The sequence below is a fragment of the Musca domestica genome, unplaced genomic scaffold (assembly GCF_030504385.1).
Source record: "Musca domestica strain aabys unplaced genomic scaffold, Musca_domestica.polishedcontigs.V.1.1 74, whole genome shotgun sequence".
Taxonomy (NCBI): Eukaryota; Metazoa; Arthropoda; class Insecta; order Diptera; family Muscidae; genus Musca; species Musca domestica.
The window spans coordinates 944,186-966,573 of record NW_026712391.1 but is presented as its reverse complement, the minus strand read 5'-3'; the positions used below and the strand labels follow the sequence as shown (position 1 = coordinate 966,573).

At 36.2% G+C, this 22,388-nt stretch overlaps 1 protein-coding gene and 1 long non-coding RNA gene across 4 annotated transcripts in view; one reads left to right on the top strand and one right to left on the bottom strand.

The window, feature by feature from the left end:
• The window catches only part of LOC101897363 (trichohyalin), a 286,523-nt gene that overhangs the window by 32,355 nt on the left and 231,780 nt on the right, over positions 1-22,388 (bottom strand). The gene's annotated exons all lie outside the window — the stretch shown is intronic.
• LOC131806376 (uncharacterized) lies at positions 4,235-5,708 on the top strand. Its single transcript, XR_009344019.1, has 3 exons — positions 4,235-4,787; positions 4,843-4,996; positions 5,131-5,708. It is a non-coding gene; the product is annotated as an uncharacterized LOC131806376 (long non-coding RNA).

Sequence of the window (22,388 nt, the reverse complement as noted above, 5' to 3'; positions counted from 1 at the left end):
GGTGCTGAGTCCTATTAGAATGTCCAAGGTCTGCGGCCAAAATGTTTGCGTGCCTAAGGCTTTAATACACCCTCCAGAATATTTTCGGGACAATATTCGGCATTTATTCTGATGGCACGGTCGATTAATACGAGCACAGAGCGACCATCGGCTGTTATGGTGGCCCACACCATCACCATGGTCGCCGTTTGAGTTCTGGTGGCCAACCGAAGGTGCAAATTTTCAACTGACCTTTTTGGCAAGTAAACACGATCATTTTGTTTGTTGTTGTTGTTTACAAACTTCTGGACAACGAATGTTTTCTCATCGGAGAAAACCAAATTCGGCAGTTCACCACTTTCGGCCAAGCGAAGCAACTCTTTTGAGTCTATTTTCTTTCTGTTGCGGTGTAAGTTCTTGCACTTTTTGGAATTTCAATGGCTTTACCCCGAGCTTATTTTTCAATATTTGCCGAATGGAATATTGCGATATGTTCAGCTCATGAGCCATTTTTCGGCCACTGCGACACGGATTTCGATCAAGTCGCTTCTTTATTTTTCGAACCATTTCTGCTGATGTTGATGTTTACTTCCGTCCACTTCCTTGACGTCGGGGCTACGCTACCAGTATCACGTAATCGGTAAAGAGCGATGGTACGAGGCACAGAAGATTTAGGAGGCACAGAAGATTTATTGACATTTAAATGCTGGTGTGCTCTAACGATAGCCACTTTTGTTTTTCCAGACAAATATAAAAAATCACACTATCACGCTTGAATTCCGTCACGAATAACTTTTTTTGCTGGAAAATTCTCACCAAAATGATTTTGTACACTTGTAAACAACATAATGAGCTGTCACTGGAATAATTTTAACAGCTGTCGGAAGAGTGACTTAGAAATGACAGCAGTCTCAAGTTGATTGCAGTTTTTTCATCTCACTCTCTAAGGCCCTCGGAAGCCCCGGTTCTTTTATAAAACTAATAAAACACTTATCGAATTTAATAAATACCAATCCATATATATCTAAGGTCAATTATTTTTTTCTCCATTAAAGGCCCCTTTGGAATTTGCTATAATGTATCGAACATTTTTCTTATTCTACGTAAAATATACACCCTCTCTTTGTATCGTAAAAACGCAACACACCCGTAATAATTCGCAGACAACCGACAAGAAACGAAGCAAGCGATGACGGCGTTAAATAAATTAATGTATGTTTCAATTTGTGGCATTGCAGTCAGTCAGCCAGCCAGCCAGCCAACCAGGCAGACAGACAGTGAGACAGTCCGTCATCCAGTCCGGACACAAGGTATTCATAGTTCTTACACCGCATTCAAGTATTCTCTGGTTATTCATTTGGAATGCATTGCATGTCCAATGCTATTGCTGTTGTCGGACATGGCATAACCTACAACAACAACAACACACACAGAACAGCAGCAACATTTAGTAGCCACTTTTTTTGGTAGTTGGCTTTTGAAGATTTTTATGATTTTTGCAATTAGTTGCTATAAACGCATTAATTGATTGTCATTGAAGGTTGCTAATTTGTTTAATTAGGTATGAAACATTGTTTTCATTAAACTCGTGCATTTATGTACTCATTAAAAGCTCGTAAATGAGCTTTTAGTGAGTACGTGAATTGAAGTCAGATTGTTTTGTCGGTTATCAGCTACTTGGGTATACTTGAATGAGAGTACTTAGAATCTTTTGATAGACTCGGAGCTCAATAATTGGGAAATAACCACTTAGGGCCCATTTAGGAAAATTACAGTCCTTATAAAATCAAAAATTTTAGTCTTAAAAATTCTTAGAAATTGGCTATCAAAGCTCTTAAGTCTTAGAAAAATATGAATATAGTCCTCACGGAAATATTTAAATTATGCCTACCATTTATAGTCCCCCAGAAAATATAGTTCTAAAAATCGAGAATTATGGTCCTTCAAAAATATATCTAGTATTATTCTAATTGTAGTTCCTCAGAAAAGATCCCTCAAGGGCCCACGTTTATAGCCCAACAATCCCGAAATAATTCCATTGTACCCAGACACGTAGATCTGCAGAAAATATCGCTAGAAGCCAACTGTATAGCCGTAACTCGTTCGAATTTGAACAAACAGTGAAACTCATTAGAATTCGAGCGTGAGCGCTCCAGGGAGCAGACATAAATCGAGCAAACTCAATTTTTCGATGTCGTTCCAATAGGAGTGAACGAGTTTTCCATGTTTTTGAGTGAAGCAAAGTTCGTTCCAAATCGAGCAGATTCTATTTTTGTACTTTTCATTTTTGCACAGTACACAGAAAAATCAAAACCGGTTTGCTGTTGCACTCACTCATATATTACTTATTCCACTCATTTTTGCTCTTAGCGGAAACAAGAGTGACTCGCGAAGCTGCCACACAAAACAAAAGATTGAAGAGTAGACTTCGATTCTGCTCGCGAGCAAGTTTCGATCCGGAATGGGATGCTATGCCAAAAAGTAGAACTTTCGGGAGTATCAATGGAAGTTTCATACGGAGTTTACTCTTCACACCTTTTTTAATGGGGGAATTTCTCCTGATTGAAAAATTAGAGTGGGGGTCGAATTGCTCGAAATGGAGTAAACGTTTACTCTAAGAGAAAAATCGAGTAGAAACAATTATTGTAGGTTCATTCGTATGGGTGTGTGTAACAGCAAACCGGTTTTAATGTTGTAATGAACTGTGGGCAGAAGAAAAAATCAGCAAAATCAAAGAGACCAGTGGATTTTATGTGCTTTTTTGGTATATGTTGCCGACAATGCTCCTCAACGTGTTTTTTATTCCTTGGCAGTTTTGGGTTGTGAAAATATACATACATTCAAATACAATATGGCAAAAACTAAAAGAGTACTCGGCGAGAGTTCAATATGCTCGATTTTAAGCTAATTTTGTTCCAACACTAAAATGAGGGGACCATGCTCTGTAGTGCTCTCGCTGGAATTCGAGCAATTTTTATGGGAAGACTGCCAAAAAGTCAAGTATTATAGTCCCTCAGAAAGTCCTGGATTATAGTCCGACAGAGCCTAGTCCAAATAAATTAAAGATCAAACAACTGATGATTCTAAAAAAAATTGTTAATCAAACATTTAAACATTTTTGTAAATATCCTTGAAGTGGAAAAGGCGGAAGCGGGTAATAGGGAGAGGAAGGGGGGAGATCAAATTTCGAACGACTATTGCTCCCACTTAAAACAGAAGGAAACATTCTAGGAGTTTAGAATGCGAGTGATATCGAAAAAGTGAGTTTGTACGATTTTTTTTTCTGCACCCAGGAGCGCTCGAATTTGAGTGAGTTTCAATATTTGTTCAAATTTTAGCGACTTTTCGGAAGTCTAGTTCTTACAACCACTGAATTTGTTCTTTGGCTTATGTATGGTTAATAGAGCAAGAACGAATAAGAAGAAAAAATTTTAAAATTCTACAAACACTCGCGTGTATATATGAAAGATAAATCCGACATAAAAAAGAGCAGATCTCTCATATGTCTGTCAGACGCTTCGGAAAATAATTAGAAATTTTAGACTTGACAAATTTTCGATCATTTCAAACGATATAACAGTCAGAAAACGTTAATAAGGTTCAGATTTCTGCAACTCAATACCTAAAGCTAGAAATATTAGTATCTTGTCTGCGAGAGAAGGAGAGAGAGAGAGAGAGCAGACATTTTTTGTGGCGCTCTGTTTTTAATGGTTTAGCCAACATGAGAAACAAATAAGCCAAAGAGCCAAAAACAAAAAACTCTTCTTGGTGAGATTTTAAATGAGAACACATGGAAAAGAGGGACCGAGAGACAAACGCTGAAATACCAAACTAAGCACCCTCATCGGTGGAGAGGTTAAGATAGTATGTCAAAGAAAAGACAGAGAGAGAGAGAGAGAGAGAGAGAAAATGAGCACGAATAGTGGCAAACAAATAAAAATATAATTTTGGAATGTATAAAAGGCACAAAATTTTAAAAATCTGAAAGATTGTTGAATTTTTAAAAGTTTTACATTTTTTCGAAAATATAGACAAAATAAGAACATATTTTTGGAATAAAAGAAAAGCTAAAATTTTTTCAAAGAAATTTCTTCTTCTATGGTAAGCGTTTCTATTATAGGAATGCAAGAAGATTTCGAACAAGAAATAGGGAGAGCAAGAGACAAAGCCAAACCAAACACTGAAGTGCTGATTTAAGTTCTACCTTCAGTGATGGGATTTGAGATTGTTCCCAGCAGTCCGCTCGCCATTACAATTTAATACCCATCCGAATGTATGCTATTTTGTCAATAGGAAAAAATGAAATAACAGTGGTTTATAGCATACAACTAGCATCAGATTTGGATGAGTCGCATTGCTATTACATTGTGGAACAAAATCCATATTAGAATTAAAAAACAAAACAAAATATAATAAAATGTGTCTATCGCACTTCAATCTGAATCGGATGCCTTTGTATTGTTTTGTAAAGTTTTTTTTTGTTGTTATTCATTTTTGATGCTTCTTTCTTTTTAAAAGCAAAATTATTCTGTGAAGTGTTTTTGAAAGTGCAAGTTGTGAATATTGAAAAAAAGTTAATAAAATAAAATAAATTAATAAAATAAGAATATAGTAAGTCTTGTGTGTTAAATAAGTTTAATAAAATGTCAGGATTCATTAGGAGAAATTTAAGACGATAAAATAAAGTGGAAGCGGACAATTTAAAAAGAAAAGCTCAGTTGAGGACGGACTGTTTGGAAAACAATTAAACAATGACTAAATGAGCAGATTCCATGCATTCCAAAATTGTAGAAGATTTTGGAAAATATGTAAGAATATTAAAAAATCTCCGTTAGAATCCATTAATAATTTAATTTTTTTCAGGTTAGTATCATAAAAATTATAATTTCACCAGATGTCCTTATTAAAAACTTCTGCAAGATTATTGACATTTCTATAATATTATCGTACAACTATGATGGTACCCGAAATAAAAAGGCGTTTAAGGAATTTAAACTTTAAAATATGGTCATTTTCGGTAAGTTAACTTTTTTCTTACATATTTATTGAAAAGTGATATTATATTACCTTAAAATGTAATCCATTAGTCTATTCTATAGTATAACTGTTTAATATTAAAAAAATGTTCTATATTTTCTATCCTTATTTCAGAAGCTGTCCGATGTGAAGGATTCAATGAACAGAATTACGCCAAAAAATTAGAAATTGTTTCAAATTCCATAAGGCCAGACACTTCCGAACAATGTCCTACAATAAAAAAAAAACTGGAAGAATTTAATTTTTTTCTTTAGTTTAAGCTTTGTTTCTTCCCACGTCTTTTTAATAACTTTTATGAATTTCTTTTTTATGCATTATTTCTAATTATAATAAGAATATTTTATTGTTGAAACACGGTTTTATAATACGAATATTTTAATAAAAAAACAGCTGAAATTTAAGTTCCACAATCTAAAATGTTGATGGAATCGGACCCATCCAACCTTCGCTTACAATGTTGATAGATTTCGGACCCATCCAACATTCGCTTACATTGTCGGTCGATTTCGGACCCGTCCAACATTCGCTTACATTGTCGGTAGATTTCGGACTCGTCTGACGGCCTAGGCCATCGCTGTGTAAATGTAAGTAGAAATTGTATACAGGCTTTGGATGGGTCGCACCTACATTGTCATTGGTCTCAGATGGAAGATGTATGTGCTAAAAAATCCGCTGGGTTAGCAAACAAGTGAGAGAGAGGAAATGAGAGCAATAAAAATAGGAATATAATTTTGGAATGGATGAAAGTTATTATATTTTCCAAAAATTCTGGTTTGGTACAGAATTGTTATATGTTGGGTATTAAAAAAAAACTTTAATCGGAATTATGAAAATTAATATTCTTTGTGTGTTTTCTAAAATTTTATAAAATTTCGATGTAAACAACTTATAAACAAAATTATGCCAAGAAAAAACTCTTAACATTTTTCTTTATTCTTGAAAATGATTTTGATTTCCCTAAATTAAGACATTTAAACTTTCTGTATTTTTTCATCTATCTTCTGAATAAACATGTTAAATCCTTTCTCTGTCAGTGACTGTTTCCGAACCATTAAACAGAATAGACGGATTGTTTGTTATTAATGCTTGAATGGCTGTATTTTGTTAGTCATCTTTTGCTCGTTTTATTTTCTTTTCTTTTTCTCTGAAGTATTTCAAAAAGTTGTTACATTTTTGTTGAGCAAGAAATCTCTAAGGATAAAAATGCTAAAAAAAACTCCATGCATACAATGGGGGATGCTATTAAGCTGGTATGCACATATTGAAAAGTTTCCTGTTCTTCTTGAGTGAGGTAAGCTTGATGTAAAAGATGATCAAGGGATTTCCACACACTGATTGCTAACAATGTCTAAGGTAATCACTCAATTTCTTTTTGGGGGAGGGGGTACATAATTTTCCAACTATTTGATGAGTAATGAATACCATGTTCGTTGTTATTTTGCGAATTGCGCAAATTAAACAGGAACATGTCAATTGCCATAGAATTCAACTCATGATGTCAGTTTAATGAAGATGAAAATAATTACGTATTGTGACAGTTAGCTTTTGGTGTGTCATTTTTGTTCGAGGGCCAAGAAAATGCAAATATTTTTTATTGCTTCTGCTGCTGATGATTAATCAGCAGAGCTCCCGCTGGGGTGTCATTGAATGAATCACAGATTGGCCCGTGTTACAACAACATCTTAATAATTTTTAATGAATTCTAATGGAAATTGAGATGTTTTGAGTTTTGCCTATTGCGCCACTCATTGTGTGTGGTAGTACATTCCAATTAAGAGATATTACTCATACTCAAATGTATTAAAAGTATTTACACTGAAGGCAAGTTGGAAGGTATTTTATACAGGGTGAGATGAAAAAACTGCAACCAACTTCAGACTGCTGTAATTTCTAAGCCACTCGTCCGACAGCTGCTAAAATTATTCCAGAGACAGCTCATTATATTGTTTACAAGCGTACAAAAGCATTATGGTGAGAATTTTCCAGAAAATAAGTTATAGCTGATAGAATTCAAGCGTTATGGTGTGATTTCTTTATATTTGGCTGGAAAACCACAAGTGGCTATCGTTAGAGCACTCCAGCATTTAAATGTGAATAAACCATTCGTGTCTCGTACCGTGATACTGGTAGCGTAGCCCGACGTCAAGGTAGAGCACGAAAGAAAACAGCAACACCAGAAGAAATGGTTCGAAAAGTAAAGAAAGCGACTTGATCGAAACCCGCATCGCCGTAGCCGAAAAATGGCTCGTGAGCTGAACATATCGCAATATTCCATTCGGCAAATATTGAAAAATGAGCTCGGGGTAAAGCCATTGAAATTCGCAAAGTGCGAGAACTTACACCGCAACAGAAAGAAAATAGACTCGAAAGAGCTAAAGAGTTGCTTCGCTTAGTCGAAAGTGGTGACCTGCCGAATTTCGTTTTCTCCGATGAGAAAACATTCGTTGTCCAGTAGTTTGTAAACAAACAAAATTATCGTATTTACAAAGAGGTCAGCTGAAAATGTGCATCATCGGTTGGCCGCCAGAACTCAAGCGCCGGCCATGGTGATGGTGTGGGCCGCAAGAACAGCCGATGGTCACTCTCCGCTCGTATTAATCGACCGTGACATCAGAATAAATGCCGAATATTATCGCGGAAAAAATTTTGGAGGGTGTATTACATCCTTGGGCACGCAAACATTTTGGCCGTAGTCTTTGGACATTCCAACAGGACTCAGCACGCGCCACCCAAGAATGGTTACAAAATGAGGCTCCTCGCTTCATTTCCCGCGCACAATGGCCACCAGAATCCCCGGATACCAATCCGTTGGACTATTGTGTCTGGAGTATTTTGAAAAGAAAGGTTGGCACTAACAAATACCAAAGTGCCGATCACCTCAAGCAAGCGCTTCGCCGGAGATGGGCCAAAATACCGCAGAGCTACATCCGAGCAGCGTGTGACGGTTTAATTGGCCGTTTGAAGGCCATAATTCGTGCCAAAGGAGACCAATTCGAACAAATCTAAACTTATTCTAAAATTTGATGCTATTTCCGTCATTTTTTGCTTTCATTCAATTAAATAAAAAAATAATAATAATAAGAATTATGGCGTTTGACTTTGTTGCAGTTTTTTTTTTTTATCTCACCCTGTATTTGTAGAAATCTTATTTATATCACGTATACACTGCTATTAAAATTATAATAAATTAACAAAAATTTTTTTTTAACAATTTTTAATTAAAAAATATATATTTAAGAAAATGCTTTATTATGTAGCTTTATTAACCAAGCAATGCATGCTCTCCCAGCAAAGGATATCGAATTTAAATTCTGTTCTTCTTTTTTCCGCTCCATTTCACCTTTTTAACTTTTGCTCTCTCTTTCTCTTTCTCTCTCCAATCGTTTGGTATTCCAGTTGGCGTTTCACATCTAATTGTTATTTAAACATGTAATTCATTACAGCAGTTTATTTTTTGTTTTTTTATGTTTCTCCAACAGCAGTTCGTAGTCGGAGACATACTTGTACACATATCTATCTGTATGAGTGTGTATGTATGCGGATGTCGTTTATTGTTATGAAAGTTTAAGCATTTAATTATACAAATTGTAATAACACAATGGACGCACACATATACACAGAAACACACACACACACACTGAACCTCAACTGGGACAGAAGTCGCACAAAAACTGTCTGCTGACTTCCAAAGGGATATGCGTTGCAAAGGAAACAGTATAAAATTTGAAGCAAAAGTTACTGAATGCAAGCACCCGGGTGATAGTCCGCGATGTTGCTGGGGGGATTGGTGTGATAAGTTTGGGGGAATTTTCCGCAGGTAAAACCCAAAGGAAATCAAAAGATATTCAAGATATTCTTTCGCAAGTTATGAATTATATAGTAAAAATTGTGACCGTTTGTGGGCGAGGCACTTGAAAGCGTAGGCCAATATCTATCATTTTCACACCAGAACTTGCGTTAGTGAATTTTGAAGAGAAACTGTTGTTTATTTCGTAATTTATGAGAAATATTCAAAATGTTGACCCGTTGTGGGGGAGGTACCAGAATGAGTGAGCCGATAAATCCCATCTTCACCTCAGATCTTGTGTTAGCGAAAATGTGCGGATGTGTGAAATTTGAACAGAATTGGATGCTTATTTCGCATTTTTGAGATATATAATTATTCAAAATTTTGACCCGTTGTTGGAAGGTACTAGAAGGAGTGGTCCGACAAGATCCATCCGCACAACAGATCTTGTATTGATAAATATATTGTGATATTCGCAGTTTGAAAGGGATCGGAAGCTTACGAGCTTCATGGCCATTCAAAATTTTGACCCATTGTGGTGGAGGTACCAGAAGTAGTGGATCGATATATCCCATCATCACACCGGATCTGGTGTTGGTAGAAATATGAGATGTGTAAAATTTGAAGACAATCGGACTGTTATTTCAAATTTTATAAGAGTTATAATTATTCGAAATTTTGACTCTTTGTGGGGGAGGTACCTGATGTAGTAGTAAATTATTTTCTGTAAAGATGTTGACCTTTTGTGGAGGAGGTATCAGAAGGAGTGGACATACATTACCCATCCCGAACTCGATCTAAGTTTAATAATAATATTGGTTCATCGTACCAAATCGGATATTCCCTTCGATAGCTAGTGCGCACCAGACAGCCATGCAAATAGACTGAAATCTTTATTCCGACGAGGCACGTTTTGACCGTATCAAACGATATATACCCTCTGTTTTCATATGACTGAGGGTATAAAAATCTGTATATATGACGTGTCGAATTTTTTTTACGCCACTTCGGAGTTTAGAGCAGTAGGAGCAAAATTAATTTGGGCCTGGCCGAATATAATGTCCTGCAAACATAACTATTTATAGGTGGAGTTTTGGCTCATGTTATGACAAAATAACGACCGGATGCCTCATAGATTCAGTCGAAAAATACATCTTTGTCATCTTATGACAAAATAACTACCGGATGCCTCGCAGATTCAGGCCAAAAATACAGCTTGACATGCCACACACAAATAGTATTCATTATTCCGAACGTCAACCAAAAGGACCACTAAAAAGGCACCTAAGGCAAAAACTGCAACTGCTAAGCCCAAAAAGACTGCAGCAATAACGAAGCCAGCTACTGCGATTTTTTAGTCTTAGGCGTTAGATAAATACAATGGTGTGCCATTTAGTGCCAGTGTAATTATTTTTAGTATTTCGAATTTCTAAAAGTGCATTTGTATCATAACCCTGGATACCTGTCCCAATCAGACCTACGAAAATCTCGCTCGAATTGGAGCTAAAACAGAACTCACTCGAATTGAGGAGGAAGCACTCCTGAAAGTAGATATGAATCGAGCAAAACGGCATTTTTCAAGCACGCTTCGCTCATTTCAGGGTGGGAGCTAAATTCGCTAGAAGCCGAGCAGATTCTACTCTTGCCGAGTACTCGTTTGGTTTTAGTTTTTATGGCGTTGTTGTATCTTAACCCACAACTGCATACGAAACAAAATCAAACACGTTAAAGAGCATTTTTAAAACCATCATAGTGTTTTTGCTTTTGTTGTTTTTACACAAAATGCACCGGCCCCTTGCTTCTGCTATTCTTTTCTTTGATTGGTTGCTTTTACACACGAATGGGCACACAAAGCCACTACATAAAAACTCCCACACTTCGATCACTCCCTCTCGCGAGAAAGTTACGCTCTCGAGTGAAAACGGGAAAATCTGTGCTCTGGTCCTAAAAATCTCAGAGACTGGTATTATTCAAGGGGTCTTTACTTATGCTTAGCTCGCTTTTCCATCTTTTGTAGATAAATTGAACATTTTGGACCGCATCTGGTCTTTTAGTCAAGTTGAACCAGATTGAAAATATCGAAAATAAAGTATATTGGTCACGTTTTGATATAGCCTCTATGTAACAAAATCTAAAATATTTTTGCAGATTTTTTAGCTATTCGTGTTCCTCTATATAATGGAGCCATCCGGAATTCGAGTTTTTACCTATAATTTCATTACTGATTTTTTATTAAGTTACTCTTTTCCCAAATTATTACATTTTCCTCTTACCAAAAACAATAGAAAATTTTCCTACAAATGACAGTAAACCAAGTTGTGATTGTCTGCATAAATATGTATGTTCAGATGTATATATATATGTAAATGTTTGCTCTTGTAGGTTTGTGTGGTGTGCTGCCCTTTTTTCCTTTTTCACATATTTTAATTCACTTCGCTCTCTCTCTGACTCGGTGTGTAACAGTTTTACCAAAACACGTCCCTTTAGAAAACGTTTAGTATTCTAATTCAGTTTTCCATAGGAAACGAGAAGCGAAGTGTTATTTTTGCCATAGAAGCATAGAATTCCTTTTATTCCCTCTCTCTCTCTCTTCCTCTATCTGGCTCTCAGTTAAACTGTCATAATAATATTAACGGAACGACCCGGGGTTTGAATTCCAACTGTAAAGTTTAGTATCCGTTTGCATTTTGTCCCCACATTTTGTGTGTGTATGTGTCGGTGTGTGCAGAATATTTGCCACCATTGTGTGGACCTTTAGGCTCAGAATGTTGATGCCAAGTCGCAAAGCATAATTTGTGCGATGTAACCTTTTTTTGCATGCCATGAGTCATGTGCGTGTATGTGTGTGTGTGTGAACTTTTGAGGCTTGCATTAATTCAATTGTGGGGTTGTTGTTGTTTTTTTTTTTCTGCTTTACTTTCTTGCTTGCTCACACGTTCGCTCATTTGTTGTGAATATGATTCACATTCAGGATATTATTCTAATTGTGTGCGTGTGTACGTGTGAGTCTAGGTTTCATTTTAATTTCATATTTGTAGTTGTTTTTTTTAGTTTCTTTTCACTTTTGGTCCCATTGCACTTTTTTTGGTGCTGGGATATCTCTGCTGCCATTGTGTGTGTGTTTTGTCCCTAAACTACGGGGGGACTAAATATTTTGGGTTCATTATTTAAGTTTCAGTATCTGATATTGAGTTCAACATAGGTAAACATAATTGTCATACATATAGAGTACATAAATATTCAAACATAAATATTTATTTTTGTGCAGTAACATTTAGATATGGATTCCTTGGCTTGTTTTAGGTGGGAGTTATGCTAAGACCTCCTATGGACGACATCAATATTTTTAAAAACATATATTAAAAACAAAACATGTAAACTGTTTAAATTTAAGACCTTTTAAAGGTACAAACGTGGAATTTTTGACAAAATATTTTGGTAACCATTCAGTGACACAAGGGTTGATTTTTAATAAATATTTTTGAAGCATATCCTATAAACCTGTATTTTTAAGATTTTGGTTGACGGCTTTTAAAAGATTTAAACGTGGATGTTTTGACATAAAATTGAATTTTACAACAATTTCTTCTCGGACCAATTCGAGACACAAAAGAGAGTTTTTTCCATTTTTTAAGGAGCTTTCCTTGGAAAAATCAGGATTTTTTAAACACCAGACACACCAATGTCGATCATTTACCAAATGCTTCATAAAATGATTTTCGAATAGATATTTGAGAATCTATCAAAGACAAAAACGAAGATTTTTCTTAAAATTGTTTTTGGTACCTTTCAGGGCCCTAGAGTGTATTTTTTTTAACAATATTTTCCCTAGGATTTAACTCAGATTCGAATGTGGGCCTTTTTTAACAAAATTTGTTTCAGAGCATATCAGAGACACAAATGTGTCTGCCAAGCGGAGATCTAAACTTGGATTATTGGCAGTCAGTAAATGTCCGAAGATCCACAAAGTTCTTCCGTCTATAGAAGATCATCTACAGGGTGAGATGAAAAAACTGCAACCAACTTCAGACTGCTGTTAATGGTTCGAAAAGTAAAGAAGCGATTTGATAGAAACCGGCGTCGCAGCGGCCGAAAAATGGCTCGTGAGCTGAACATATCACAGTATTCCATTCGGCAAATATTGCAAAATGAGCTCGGTATAAAGTCATTGAAATTCCAAAAAGTGCAAGAACTTACACCGCCTCAGAAAGAAAATATACTCAAAAGAGCTAAAGAGTTGTTTCGCTTGGCCGAGAGTGGTGAAATGCGGAATTTGGTTTTCTCCGTCTCCGATGAGAAAACATTCATTGTCCCGCAGTTTGTAAACAAACAAAATGATCGTGTTTACTTGCCAAAGAGGTCAGCTGAAAATATGCACCTTCGGTTGGCCACCAGAATTCAAGCGCCGGCCATGGTGATGGTGTGGACCGCTATAACAGCCGATGGTGGCTCTCCGCTCGTATTAATCGATCTTTGCATCAGAATAAATGCCGAATATTATCTCGAAAATATTCTGGAGGGTGTATTGAAGCCTTTGGGCACGCAAACATTTATAAAATGAGATTCCTCGCTTCATTTCCAGCACACAATGGCCACCAAATTCTCCGGATACCAATCCGTTCTACTAATGTGTCTGGAGTATTCGGGAAAGCAAGGTTCGCACTAGAAAATACAAAAGTGTCGATCACCTCAAGCAAGCGCTTCACCGGGAATGGGCCAAAATACCGTAGAGAAATATTCGGGCAAAGTGTGACGGTTTCATTGGCCGTTTTAAGGCCATAATTCGTGACCGATTCGAACAAATCAAAACTTATTCTAAAATTGGATTCTATTTCCGACATTTTTTGCTTTCATTCAATAAAATTAAAAAAAAAAAGTAAAAATTGTGGCTTTTGACTTTGGTGAACTTGTTGGAACTCGCGAGTGCTCCCACATAAAATAAAATAGGGGAGAGATAACTCTTTGTAAAACGCATACTCTCGAGTACTTTCGTTTGCGAATTTTTGCACCTCGCAAGTAGAGTCGAGCAAATCGGAATTTAAGTTCAAAGTCATAGACAACTCAACGTTTTTTTTATTGTTGCTTTCTTTGTTTGTCGAAGTCTAGTATCGAAGATCTTGGTTTTACCTTTTAATGGGTTAATTGTTTCATATAGCTTCCAAGTTTTTTGTTGGTCGGGTGTACATTTAAAATTGGCTTAATTTTCTGGTTGAGAGGGGAGTGGAGAGAATTCTGGAGACCCTCAATTCTATTAAATCTTTTTCCGAAATATTTCGTCAGTAATTTTAGTCCTTGTTTTCTTTTTTACATTTGACATCTATACCTACCTGAATTTCAACAAGACACTGTTCTCTCACAACCAGTTTTCATCTTCAAGTTTCTCCCTATTGCACCCCCTATTGCACAAGCACCTCCACACATTTATTTTGATAACATTTGATCCTGTTTGCCAGCATTGTGTTATATTCATGAGAAAATATTTAACTATGCGAATACAACACGAGAAAAAAAAATCAAATCTTTTTATATTCAAATATAAAAGCTACAGCAGTTGGATGGAGAAAAATGGAGAATATGAAGAGAAATGATATTCAACAATGGAATGAACGAGCTGGAGAAAGGAAACAGACATGCACATACACATGTGTGTATACAATTCATAGGAAATGTAACTTTTACTTAAAGTCAAACACACACACACACACTCATGCACCCATTTATGCAAACATGAACAGGATATTCTGCATGACGTTCAAGTAAAAGGAAGACAGTATTTTATTTTCCAAAATACTTTGGTGTTCAAAGAATGGAACCATTTGTGTAAAATGATGATATCTTGCCATCCGTACAATTGGTTTACATATTACAGTGGTTTATGATTTGAATTGAGGGATGGATAGATAGATATGTCTGTATGTGACTAACTAGGGAAGTAGCTGAAAGGAATATTGGGTTTTTGCATTATTTTATTTTCTTTTTTTTCAGTTTGGGGTCATTTGTTGGCAAAAGGGAAGTGATTTGAATGTCACAAAATGTTGGAAATTGAATTATGCATATATTTTTGCAAAAATCAAATACGTACATACATATAAATATTACGTATGAGTGCTTTTAATTTGGGACCACATGTCGTATAACTAATTTTGTTGAGTATACGACCGGGACCCAAATGACTAAGGTAACTAATTTAGGTATTGTATTTATAAGTTATTGACATTATTGTTTCAGTTTTTGTTGCTTGCTAAGATGAAATTGATTTAATTAATTGATTTAATTAGGCAACATAAAAATATTTCCAGTTTGGTACATAATTCTCTAATAAATGACCAAATTCAGGGTCAACATATCTGGCACTTTTAATGTTAATACCCTACACCACATTCAGGTAAGCGTAATTTGTCTTTGTGCATTTGTTTGTAACATGGAGAAGGAAGCGAGATAGACCCATAGTTACTTTTGAGGATCTTCATAGAATCACTTTCTGAGTCGATTTATGCATGTCGGTCGGTCCGTCCGCATGTCCATGTATATTTGTGAAAAAAATGCGAGAATGAGATTAAATTTTGCACACAATATTTGTTGGGCCCAAGAACGAACCCTATTGATATTGGTGAGAATCGTTCAAATTTATATATAGCTCCCATATATATCTTCAACCGAGTTCGGGTTAATTGTGCACCAAATAACCAATATCAGTCCAAATGACCTGATTTTTGGCACATCCGACCGAATTTAGTCTAGAAGCAAGTACATCAAATCTAGAGGCAAGTACATCAAATCGGTTCAGATATGGCTATAGCTCCCATATATATATTTCATCCGATTTGAGGTTCAAAGTCCCTCACATGCGTAATATGCACTCCACAATGATCTTTGGTACCAGATATAAGATACTGTTCGGAAATATGTGCCTCAAATTTTGTCAAGATCGGTTCAGATTTGGATATACATGATGAGATAAAAAAACTGCAACAAAGTCAAACGCTATAATTCTTACATTTTTTTTAAATTTGATTGAATGAAAGCAAAAAAAAGTCGGAAATAGCTTCATATTTTAAAATAAGTTTAGATTTGTTCGAATTGATCACCTTTGAAACGAATTATGGCCTTCAAACGGCCAATGAAACCGTCACACGCTGCCCGAATGTTGCTCTGCGGTATTTTGACCCATTCCCGATGAAGCGCTTGCTTGAGGTGGTCGACACTTTGGTATTCTTTAGTGCCAACCGTGCTTTCCTAAATACTCCAGACACAATAGTCCAACGGATTAGTATCCGGACATTTTGGTGGCCATTGCGCGCTGGAAATGAAGCGAGGAACCTCATTTTGTAACCATTCTTGGGTGGCGCGTGCTGAGTGCGGAATGTCCAAGGTCTGTGACCAAAATCTTGCGTGCCCAAGGCTTTGATGCCCCCTCCAGAATATTTTCGCGATAATATTCGACATTTATTCGAGCGGAGAGCGACCATCGGCGGTTATGGCGGCTCACATCATCATGTCCAGCGCTTGAGTTTTGGTGGTCAACCGAAAGTGCTCATTTTCAGCTGACCTCTTTGGCAATTAAACACGATCATTTTGTTTGTTTACGAACAGCTGAAAACGAATGTTTTCTCATCGGAGAAACCAACTTCGGCAGTTCACTCTCGCCCAAGCGAAGCAACTCTTTAGGTCTTTTGAGTTTATTTTCTTTCTGTTGCGGTGTAAGTTCTTGCACTTTTTGGAATTTCAATGGCTTTACCCCGAGCTCATTTTATTCATTCAATATTTGCCGAATGGAATATTGCGATATATTCAGCTCACGAGCCATTTTTCGGCCACTGCGACGCGGGTTTCGATCAAGTCGCTTCTTTACTTTTCGAAGCATTTCTGCTGATGTTGCTGTTTTCTTCCGTCCACTTCCTTGACGTCGGGCTACGCTACCAGTATCACGGTAACGAGCGATGGTACGAGACACAAAAGATTTATTCACATTTTAATGTGCCCTAACGATAGCCATTTGTGGTTTTCCGGACAATTATAAAGAAATCACACTATCACGCTTGAATTCCAAATGTTGGACCACGTTTTCGCTTAGCCCCCTTATGAATGTACCCGATACTCGGAATTTTGGAAATCTTTTCTGACGGATTTGTTTAAAGTTCGGTACTTAGAATTTGTAATGGGTTCTCCCTCTTGTGGCAGACGTTTTTCGATATTCTGTATACTGGTGATTTAAGACATATTTTCAGCGGAAACGTTTAAAATTCTATATGAAAAACTTGAAATGGACTCATTTTCTATGGTAACTGTTGGAATAGGCCCATGATTTCTTATGACCTCTATGCGGTACCTTCAAATATTTTGTATTTTTTTAGAATTTAGTTCCATATTTATCAGATCTTTTCCAATTTGACATGATCCCGATTTCTTATTTGATTTTGTTAAAAAAAAAAATTAACCAAACTCGAAATACTTCAAATTATTAGTAAATTCAACATATTGACCCAGTTAACAAATATGTCTAGAATTGATTTTTCTAACATTACTTTTTCGAGCAAACCAAAATAAATAACTTTCCATATAAAGGATACCATTAAATCACACTTTCGAATATAAATACTCAACTTACTTCCCCCCTAACTCTTCCCTGCCCTAAAAGTTACGTTATCAGTCAGATATTTGCCACTGCCAAACAATCAAATTTCAATTAATTTCCAAAATACACAAACAACTTTCTAATTGATAACTTAAACAATTTGTTATTGTTGTTCGTCTATTTACATAGCATATCTCTCAATTAAGATTAGCTGTTGTTGTTGTTTGTGTTCTTGTGTTCGACATCAAAATATTGTTTATCAATGCAAATGCGAAAATGTAGAAGACAAACTGACATTAAAATAAAATGAAATTGTAAAAAAAAAAAGATTTAAGCCATTAAACCATTTATGGCATTGGCTGGCGCAAATTCAATTACGGAATAATGCTCATAATATCAATAATGATAATAATAATAATTCAATTGAGTTTTATTGAATAGCAATGATCAGCTGTAAAATGATGATGGTCATGGGACGCCACAATGGCATTGATAAATCACGGTATATGGTAATGTTGCAATATTGATTGACACCATTGATGGCCGCACGAAAATGTATTGTAATCCAAGTTAACGTTAAAGAAGATAGATTTTAAAATTACATATAGAAAATATTCAGGATATAAATTTGGATTGAAAATCTAAACCAAGAGATTTTACCTAAATACATTACATAAAAAATCGGTCATCTCTCACTCGAAATCGAAACGCGATAAAAACTGGCAAAAGGATAGTAATCTTAATCCACTTAATATTCTCGATGAACCTCTCTTCAAGATTGTCTTCAAAAGTCATCGGAAAAAATCATAAAACTCACAAAAATTAAAATTATCCTCTTAATGGTTTTTAGATTGCTCTGAAACTCTAAACTCCAAGTTCTAAAAACTTTCTCAAAATTTTAAAAAAAAAATACAAATTTTTTTTAGAGATTGTTTAAGACTGTCCTCCACTCAATATCTAAAAACTATTTTTAATAATCAAAAAATTTTAGAAAAAATATTGTGGATTTTAAGGACTTTGCAAAAAAATAGCAATGAAATGACTGGTTGAAATCCCAGTCGAAACAGCTGAAGCTAGAATCTTGAAATTTTGCATGAGGGTAAGCCTAGGTTTTTGGGAAAAAATTTAGTACGAAATGTACCGGGTGAAATGAAAAAAACTGCAACCAATTTCAAACTGCTGTCATTTCTAAGCCCCTCGTTCGACAGCTGTTAAAATTATTCCAGTGACAGCTCATTATATTGTTTGCAAGGGTACAAAAGCATTTTGGTGAGAATTTTTCAGAAAAAAAGTTATTCGTGATGGAATTCAAGCGTGATAGTATGATTTCTTTATATTTGGCTGGAAAGCCACAAGTGGCTATCGTTAGACCACTCCAGCGTTTAAATGTGAATAAATCTATTGTGTCTCCTACCATCGCTGGTTACCGTGATACTGGTAGGGTTGCCCGTCGTCAAGAAAATGGACGGAAGAAAACAGCAACATCAGCAGAAATGGTTCGAAAAGTAAAAAAGCGACTTGATCGAAACCCGCGTATCAGTGGCCGAAAAATGGTCGTGAGCTGAAAATATCGCAATATTCCATTCGGCAAATATTAAAAAATGAGCTGGGGGTAAAGCCATTGAAATTCCAAAAAGTCCAAGAACTTACACCGCAACAGAAAGAAAATAGACTTAAAAGAGCTAAAGAGTTGCTTCGCTTGGCTGAAACGGGTGAACTGCCAAATTTGGTTTTCTCCGTCTACGATGAGAAAACATTCGTTGTGCAGCAGTTTGTAAACAAACAAAATGATCGTGTTTACTTGCCCAAGAGGTCAGCTGAAAATGTGCACCTTCGGTTGGCCACCAGAACTCAAGTGCCGGCCATGGTGATGGTGTGGGCCGCCATAAAAGCCGATGGTCGCTCTCCGCTCGTATTATCGACCGTGGCATCAAAATACATTTTTTTATTAATTCTTTATTAAGATATTTCAAAAAATTTTCACAATTCAATGAACCCGCGAAGCTTTGGGCTTGTCTGCAGACTCGGCTTGAAAAGTAATATAAAACATGTTTCACAATAACATCTGATGCCGAATACTATCACGAAAATATTCTGGAGGGTGTATTAAAGCCTTGGGCACGCAAAAATTATGGCCGCAGACCTTGGACATTCCAACAGGACTCAGCACCATCGCACTCAGCACGCGCCACACAAGAATGGTTACAAAATGAGGTTTTTCGCTTCATTTCCAACGCATAATGCCTACCAAAATCTCCGGATATCAATCCATTGGACGACTGTGTCTGGAGTATTTTGGAAAGCAAGGTTGTCACTGAAAAATACCAAAGTGTCGATCACCTCAAGCAAGTGCTTCGCCGAGAATGGGCCAAAAAAATTTCATTGGTCGTGTTTAGGCCATACTTTGTGTCAAAGGTGACCAATTCGAACAAATCTAAACTTATTCTAAAATTTGATGCTATTTCCAATATTTTTTTGCATTCTATCAATAAAATTAAAGAAAAAATGTATAAATTATGGCGTTTGATTTTGTTGCAGTTTTTTTATCTCACACTGTACAATAGCTAGTCTGGTTTGTGAAAATTTCAAGGGATCTTGAAATGGAAGGAAGTCTCAGCTCCTTAGGCCAAACGTTGTTAAGGCTTGAAGATTGTTTGGAATTTATACAAAAGGGGAGGCCATAATTCTTGCCAAAGGTGACCAATTCGAACAAATCTAAACTTATTCCAAAATTTAATACTATTTCCGACCTTTTTGGCTTTCATTCAATAAAATTTAAATGAAAAAATGTAAAAATTGTGGCGTTTGATTTTGTTGCAGTTCTTGTCTCACCCTGTACAATAGCTAATCTGGTTTGTCGAAAATTTCAAGGGAACTTGATTGAATTCGTTTGTATAAGAAAACCCCAAAGAAGTCGCAACTTCTTAGGCCAATCGTTGTTTAAGCCTGAAGATTGTTTGGAAAATATACAAAAGCGGTTTCTATAGTTTGCCTAATATTCCTTCACATTTAAGATGGAGCTTTGAAATTTGGTACAGAAATTGAAAAAAAAAAATCAAATTAAAATTTTGTAAAAATTAAATAAAGACAGTTAAAATTTCCGCTCAATATAATTCTATAAGTAAAAATGATCTCATTTAATATTATTCCCCATATTTTAGAAACATTTTTTTCTATCAGATTGCACTCTTAAAAATATATTTGCAGCTGATATTCCCAAATATTTACTCATCATTGCCTGATGAAATTACCATCCATTACTTCAGTGCTGTCATTCTATACCAGGCAACGTTTTGCAATCCCCAACCTTTTGCAGTATGACATACAAATCCCTGCAAAAATTATTCTTCCCATAAAAAAATCCCATTTATTTGCTTTCATGACTACCAGTCGCTATTTACCCTTCTGCTAATGGAGTTTCCCCACCCATATCCACGGAATTTATGATGGGGGAAATATTCAAATTTAATGATTCATTTCAAATTCCAAATGCATAATCCTAACCAAATAAGTTGTGTAGATATGTCGCCAGATAATGCTGCCAAAAAACATTATTAACTGTCACAATTTGTGATTTGTATGTTTTTTTTTTTTTTTTTTTTTGGTGCCAGGCGATGATGTGAGAAAATGTGTGCTTCCCGTCTGCATTGATTATTATTGTTATTATTATATATTTTGTTTTATTTATTTGGGTAACCAAATTTAGAATTGAACATCCTATTCAAAATAGACACCAGCAAAATATTGGCTGCTGGCTTGATAATTTATAAATGAATGGCAAGCCAAAAAAGGAACTCGAATATAAATAAACTTAAGAGTCGTCTCATATATTATTCAAAATATTTTTCAAAACAAGCCGAGAAGAAAGAAAAAGTCAACATCAAGTTGAGATTTTAATGGGCAAAACCAATCAAAGCCACTTGAATACAAAGTCGCACTGCTGCTGCTGCTGCTGCTAAAGCCAATCATCAATATCCTCTTAGTTGGAGGTATCACTGAAAGTGTTTTACCTCCTTTTTTTGGAGAGCACTTCGTTGTCAGCTAGCTATCCGGCTGTTTGGCTGGCTAACAACCATGCCATGTTTCAAGGGATTTGTGCGTAGAAGCTACCCCTAGTAGTCACAGAGTCAACTCCTGGGGGGCTTTCATTCTAAGCCAATTTAGTTACGAACACGAGTTTTTTTTTTCACTCTCGCCTCTCCTCCAAGGATCATTGTTTCAATTTGTTATTCAATGTAAGGTTTTTGCCAAAGCCATGGGAATTGTTGAAGTGGAAAGTTGTTGTTCCAATATTTTTTTTGTAAATATTACACTTTTTATATTCTCCGTTTGAAGGTAGGGTGCAAGGTGTACACTTACAGTTCAATGGAGGAAGACAATTGTCTAAATATTGAAAGAGAACTAAAAAAGGGGTTTGAGTTTTGAAAAGAAAAAAAAAAAAGAAAAAATTTCGGAGCTTTAAATTGGACGGAGCTGCAAACGTGGATTTTTAATTTATTTAAATACAGTAGACGGCCTCAGGGTCCATCTACCATACCTCTACAATAGACGGACTCCGGGGCCCATCTACTCTACAGTAGACGGCTGCAAACGTGGATTTTTAATTTATTTAAATACAGTAGACATCCTCAGTGTCCATCTACCATACAGTAGACGGAATTTAGGGGGACACCTACTCTACAGCAGACGGACTCCGGGGCCCATCTACTCTACAGTAGATGATCTCTGGGTCCATCTACTCTACAGTAGATGGCCTCTGCGTCCATCTACTCTAAAGTATATAGTCTCTGGGTCCATCTACTCTACAGTAGATGACCTCTGGGCCCATCTACTCTACAGTCGACGGTCACTGGGTACACTTACTTTACAGTAGACGGCCTCTGGGTCCATCCACTCTACAGTAGATGGCCTCTGAGTCCAACTACTCTACAGTAGACGGCCTCTGCGTCCATCTACTCTACAGTAGACGGCCTCTGCGTCCATCTACTCTACAGTAGACGGCCTCTGCGT